A 6,705-nucleotide genomic window follows, 5' to 3' on the forward strand; every position below is an offset into this window, starting at 1 on the left:
AAATTGCAAGTATAGAGGTCTACCTGTTTGGCTTGTAATGCCAGAATTACTATGAAAACAATAAAAAAGCAAACAACTTGTTGCATTGATTTTGAATAAATAATTTAAAAACGCGAAAACTGAATGAATGGTCAAAATTTCTTTTCGATATCATGTTCTATATATCTTTTATGGTTTATTTCGCGACAAAAACTGTAGATTTTGTCGATGCATTCGTTGCAATAAGCATTTTGAAAACAACCGAATTTGAATATTTTCTGAGCAATTTTTTATTATTGAAAAGAAGACACACACATAAGCAAATGAAGTTGACATATTAAGCCAGAAAAATAAAAAAATTTAAATCATATGGTAGTTCTGCCCTACCTTGAATTCATTGTACCATGATTAAAACGGAGATGCCACTATGAAAAAATGCAGTGATTGACACGATTTACGATTACTAATTTTATTTTCATACTTTTGAAAAAATAATATATATAATTTGAGAAGAAACAAAATATGATCACGTTTTAGTATAACCATCATATGATTTAAGCTATTTTCGGGATCTTGACCGTTTTTTTTTTCAATTTTTTGGCCCTTTGTTTCTAAGAGAGTAGAAAACCTCTTCGCATACAATTTTCGACCACATATATCAACTGATTTGGCTAAAAAGTTGTATTTAGGCTATTCTGGGGTAGAGAACCATCTTACAGGTAAGTATCGTTCGCATTATGTGTACCCTCAAATCCACTTTCCTAATCAATGTATGGTCAGAAAAGAAAATTTTGTATTCTTTTAAATGTGTAACCCACTAGAGAATATTGGTTTCGAACGTAGATTAGGTATTTACGTCTATATGAAAGAAATTCCGAAATGTCAAACTGGGACTCATTCAGTCGGAAATTGTGGCAGAAACATGAAAAAATTACGAATAATAGAAAGTAACACGGGATCGCACATTTTTTGGTCAATCGTCATTGAATTACACTAGAATGAAAACTGTGGAATATATGGAGGCTCCAACGCACAATTTTAATGGTAAAAAAATTAATTCCCTTCATACGGTAATTGGTGTAAAAAAATAATTATCTTTCACTATTCTGAAATCATTCTGCCCTCAATTATGAGGTGAACCAAACTAAATACCACGCAGCACGGTATTCTAATCGTTGGAAATACACATTCTGAATTATAGCTAATCACAATGTAAAATGTTGCTAGGCTCTTTACAATACCAAAAATTGAGCAGGGTTTTCACATGGGGCTATTATAGATGTTCTATATTATATAGATTTTTAACAATCAAATTAAAGCCTATGGCTGAAAAAGATCAGGATATTCAAAAAATGTAACACCAACGGTAGTTGAACATCTATTATAATTTTTGCCATGAATATTTAGAAAATAGTAAACAGGCATGTCACAAGAATGAATTCGGTACGAAAGTGATTTTAATTTCGTATTCAGCTTCTTCAGAAAATGTAAATCGCAACATAATTTCGGTTTAAAACCACTTTTGTTTTTGCAAGTGAAATTGTATTTTTATGGAAACTTGTGACTTTAAAACACTCTCAAAATACTTTTAAGTAATAAAAATTTTGTCTAAGGACAAATACACAATTAAATTTACATTTTTAATATTTTTATTCAAAATAATTGGCAAATATTAATGGTTTCTCAATTGACGAAGGCAATTGTTAACAAAGTGTTGCAAATTCAATTTTTTCGTTAAACAACAATGATTCATCTGTGAAAACCAAACAATGTGGTATTACGAATAATAAACTAAAGCAAAGAGTGTTGCGAGGCCCTCGAAATGCCCAAGTCCGCACCTGGACACCCAAAAAAAAAAATTTTGCGTGGGGGGTTTTTTAGGGGAGACCATTTTTGCCTTCGTGGCGGTCTCCAAACCACGGGTGAATTAAATTATTCCTAGCTTCCGATGTGCCTTTAAAGATGGGGAAGCTAGGAAGGGCTAGATGTTAGTAAGGGTGTTAATATTTAGGTTTTGGTAGGCACTTGTTGCGGGTAACACTTGTCATTGTTAGCCATGCCTTGTTAGTAATGTTAGAATTGTTCTTGATATGCAGGCGATTAAAATGCCTGTGATGTTGGGTGGTGGCTGGCAAAAGATCTGAGGCCACGTTTTATTTTCTGTGGGAGATCGTGGGGTTTTAGTATTGCCTGGGAATGGTGGCCAGGACTTATATTTCGGCAAATACATCACCGGTGGGAGAGTGTCGGGGCAGCCAAAATTCTTGCAGTGAGCCCATATTACATTCCAAGGAAAGTGATGTGTGTTCACGAGAAATATGGCCGGCTCCGATACTCCGCCACCAGAAAAACCGCTGAAAAGAAAAAAAGAAATAATTAATAAATATAAAATGGTTTAATTGTAGAAATATAAAAATAAATTGGAACGACGCAAGCTAATACTACCACCGCCAAATACTAATGCCAAAAACAATGACAGTTGTCAGATGGCTATGAATGACATTCACTACGAAGTGATAACCCAAATGGAATTGGTATCATAATGGAACTTGAGCAAAGTAGAGACGGTGTTGCCGATGTGGAGTTAAATACTCTTAGATAGCAGTCGCGAGAAAAATTGTGACTCTTAATTTTTTTGGGCGAATATGAGTATGAAATTTTCACTAGAAAGAGACCATTTATTTAATTTAGATAAGGATAACTGGTGTCTAATGAACAAAATGTCCATCAGTGGAAAGCTACAACTGCGCACTGAAAAGGTTATAAAAGAGAGTAGCCAATGAAGAGAGGTTAATAGTTAGAAAATTGGTGCTGAACGAGAAAAAACGTTCATACTGAAAATTGGAAGTTCAGTGAAAAATATTCATGACTATTAAGATATTAAATTGAAAAAAGAACTACAAATTTAAATAAAAGGTGATAATTGTGTGAAAATTAGTGAAAAATGGAAAAAAAAATGATTAACAAGTCTTTAAAATTAGGTTTGCTTGGAGGATTGTGTGATTTTTGTTGGTCTTTGCGGTGAACCCAGTGGATAAATTAATTAATAAGTGTGAGGCGAAAGCCATTGAGGTAATTATTAAAAGTGGCTAAATTCGTTTAAGCCAAATATTAAAATTCCTATTTCTTGGATAGGCCAGCCACGTTTACACACGACAGCGCAACAACGAAAGAAAAGCGCTATCTCTTGGGTGAAGACCAAACATCACAAACATTATCCCGGTATTGCAAAGGTAGGAAAATATAATTTCCCAACTTTTTATAGCACCAGTATATCTGCCCCACCGCCATCTACGGGACAGTGGCTATACAAGCATTCCACGTGATCTCGGTTCAGCACCACTTTATTCCTATAAAGAAAAAATTGGCTGTGTTAATGATCCAAGACACAATAGGATCCACACATATATCGACAAACTGTCATAATTTTACAGTGTTTCCAAGGTGGAAGATTTTTGCTATTACCACGATTGGTGCAGAAGATAAGAAAAAGCCTGGAAACAAAATTCTAAGTGGCGCAAGTAAAATTAATGAATAAGAAGTTGGCGTCACTATTCTTAACTACAATTTTCATTTAAAAACAATTTTTATTGACCTAATATTAAAATTTTTTTTATCACATTTAAAATCAAAAATTATTCCTATTATTCCTGTCAAAATATTATTCATATTTAGATTTAGTTATTTGTATTGACTTATTTTATTAGTATTATTATTTATGTTTATTTGTTTGTTACGTGTCTAAATTTTCTTTTTTTCAGCATTCTCAAAGCTAAGGTTTCAATATAGTTTTTTTTGTTCCCCATTGAATTTCTTCGCAACAGAGCTCTTTTGTCGAGGTTATTAGGGTGGGTTTGAAAGTGTTAAAAGTATATATATTAAAAACCACGTTCATTGTGGATTCGGAAAAAAAATAGCTTTGCGAGTGTAATTTCAGTCTTGTCTATTAATGTTCATGGAATTGGACATGAAATAAACCTTTTTTGGAGGTAAAAGATTCATGGTCAAAAGACCGTTCGTTATTTAATTTGGCAAATAGCCGTTAAAATTTAAAATTTCCTAACAACCCTTTAGCAAGAATAAAACAACTATTTAAATTTTTATGTGATAATTTTTTTTTAGATATATATTGTATTTTTATTGTTGTAAGTTTTTTTTTATTAAGCATAAACGACTTCTTGTTAGGATTAGTAATTCTTTTAAATAATAAAAAAAAATGATTTGAATGTTTGTCAAGATTGAAAAGATGACGTGTTAAGTTAGCTAAAGAGGAATTAAGGACGAGGTAAGTGATGGATGTGGGCGGTTTGTGGGGTCAGTTAAGTAAAGAAGAGGAGGTACTGATCATGGTTGGGTGGGCATGACATTGGTCATCGGTTGGGGGTCCAGTATAGGAGGTGATGCATCGTTGTGTTAATGTAGTATTCAGTGTTGTGTCTTCATTTTAATTGCTGCATGTCAGGAGTAGGGGTGACGGGTTGGGACCACACCCAGAGAGGCGACCAAGCTAGTCGGAGCACATATGGACATGACCCCCTACTACAGCGCATGTAACAAGAGAAAACAAACAAAACAAAACGAGTAAAGAAAGTCTTAAAGTCGGGCGGGCCGACTTTATGATACCCTACACCACTTTTCTAATTTAGTAGAGCTCCGCATAACAATTAAAGATTTTTATATCCATTATGCACTCTATGATTATAATTATAATTTAAAGTTCAAAGGACTAAATATGCCGAAGCATTTGTATCTTTTAAATTCGGACTTGTATTGCCCATTGGTGCACAATTAATATGTAATCGGATAAAGATATATTTGGCAAAGATATTTTTGAGCTGTATTTGATATATTTCCCTGAATATCGTTGTTACGGAGTGCATATTACGGCTGTGGGTAACAAATATAACAAATCGGATGTACAGTATATATGGGAGCTATAGCTATATCTGAACCGATTTGACGTACTAGCTTCTAGACTCAATTCGATCTTAAGTGCCAAATTCCATCCCATTTGGACAAATATTAGACGTTTGGTGCACAATAAAAGGTACATCGTACGAAGTTATATATGGGAGCTATATCCAAATCTGAACCGATTTCGATAAAATTTAGCAAATGTATTTCTGAACTGTATTTGATAGGTTTCCACAAATATTGTTGTTACAGAGTGCATATTACGGCTGCGGAGGACGAAAATAACAAATCGGATGAACAATATATATGTGGGAGCTATAGCTATATCTGAACCGATTTCGATCAAACTTGGCATACTTATAATTTGGTTGTATGTGCAAAATTCCATACTATTCGGGCTGATAGTACACGTTTGGTGCACAATAAAAGGCAAGTCGGACGAAGATATATATGGGAGCTATATCTAAATTTTGACCGATTATCTGCAATTTCAATAGGGTTCGTCCTTGGGCCAAAGAAATGATTTGTGCAAAATTTCATCTGGATAGGGCAATAAATGCGAACTGTATTTTGTTTACAAAAATACATGGACAGACGGACGGACGGACATGCATAAATCGACTCAGAATGTGATTCTATGCAGATCATCAAAAGGAACTATGGGTCTATCTCGTTTCCTTTTGCATGTTACAAACAAATGCACAAGACATAATACCCTGACCACCTTGTGGTTTAGGGTATAAAAAACACACAAAAAAGAATTTGGTACAAAAATGTATCTTAAAATATGTGAAATATATATTGTGGAATGCTGTTAATCTGTGACAGCCACCCTTGGGCTGTGGAGATGAGCAACTCACTTAATATTTTTCAACATGACTTTTTATTTTACAATTTAGCGGCTTGATGTTTCAAATGTAAACATTATAGGGATGCCACAATCGTATCTTGACCAAGTTCATATTATCTAGTAGGGATTCTGCAATCGTATTTTTACCATCTGCATATTATCTGGTCGTAACTACACCGCAGTCGTACAACAGATTTATTTCCAATAAATCGTAGTAAATGTTGGACAACAATTGGAAAAAAGCTTTAACAATTGCTATAAAAAGCTTTTAATAAAATAATCCTTGACCTGCTTTAAATTATTTGAATTTTTAAAAATATGATAGCATTATTAATTCATATTAATAAATCTTGAACACAAGAAAAATAAATGCTGCCATGATCATTACTAGAGAGCCATCTATATAGAATGCTTAACACTACAAATTGATACCACTAGAAAAAGGAACCAATTGTACCATCTCTAAAACTCCAGCATGTGAGTTCCAACCTTCACAAAGTCACCTTGAAATTGTTCTTTCATTTCAAACGTTGAAGGTTTACAATAAGGTTAACATTTAAGATATTTAGCAATTATTAAAATTAGAAGGTGAAATTTGAAACATTGAGTAATGGTGATAGTGGTTATAAAACGTTTTTTTTTCTTTTAGTTAAATTAATAAAAATTTAAAATATTAAAACTAAAGATTGGAGAATTTAATGCTGAAATATTAATAAAGAAATATTGAAAATTGCCCAGGTGAGAATAATAACATAAAACGAAAATAATTTGCTTTTGATTAGTGTCTAACGTCAGGGAATTTGTGCCATTTTTATAATATAGAATATCGTGTTGAAATACCTATTCTCCAAATAAGGCAGAAAGAAGTGAATTTCTGACGACTTCAACACCGCGGCAGTCGTCAAATTGTCACTTGTAAATGGAGACACATATTCTGGGCATTAATTTCGGACAATAAGATA

General features: G+C 33.2%; 1 long non-coding RNA gene across 1 annotated transcript; it reads left to right on the forward strand.

Moving 5' to 3' along the window:
* Positions 1-1,603: 1,603 nt before the first annotated feature.
* On the forward strand, positions 1,604-3,514 carry LOC131803555 (uncharacterized). The gene is made up of 3 exons (XR_009342646.1): positions 1,604-2,895; positions 2,961-3,051; positions 3,115-3,514. It is a non-coding gene; the product is annotated as an uncharacterized LOC131803555 (long non-coding RNA).
* Positions 3,515-6,705: the final 3,191 nt, after the last annotated feature.

This window comes from Musca domestica, unplaced genomic scaffold (genome assembly GCF_030504385.1).
Source record: "Musca domestica strain aabys unplaced genomic scaffold, Musca_domestica.polishedcontigs.V.1.1 10, whole genome shotgun sequence".
NCBI classification, from domain to species: Eukaryota; Metazoa; Arthropoda; class Insecta; order Diptera; family Muscidae; genus Musca; species Musca domestica.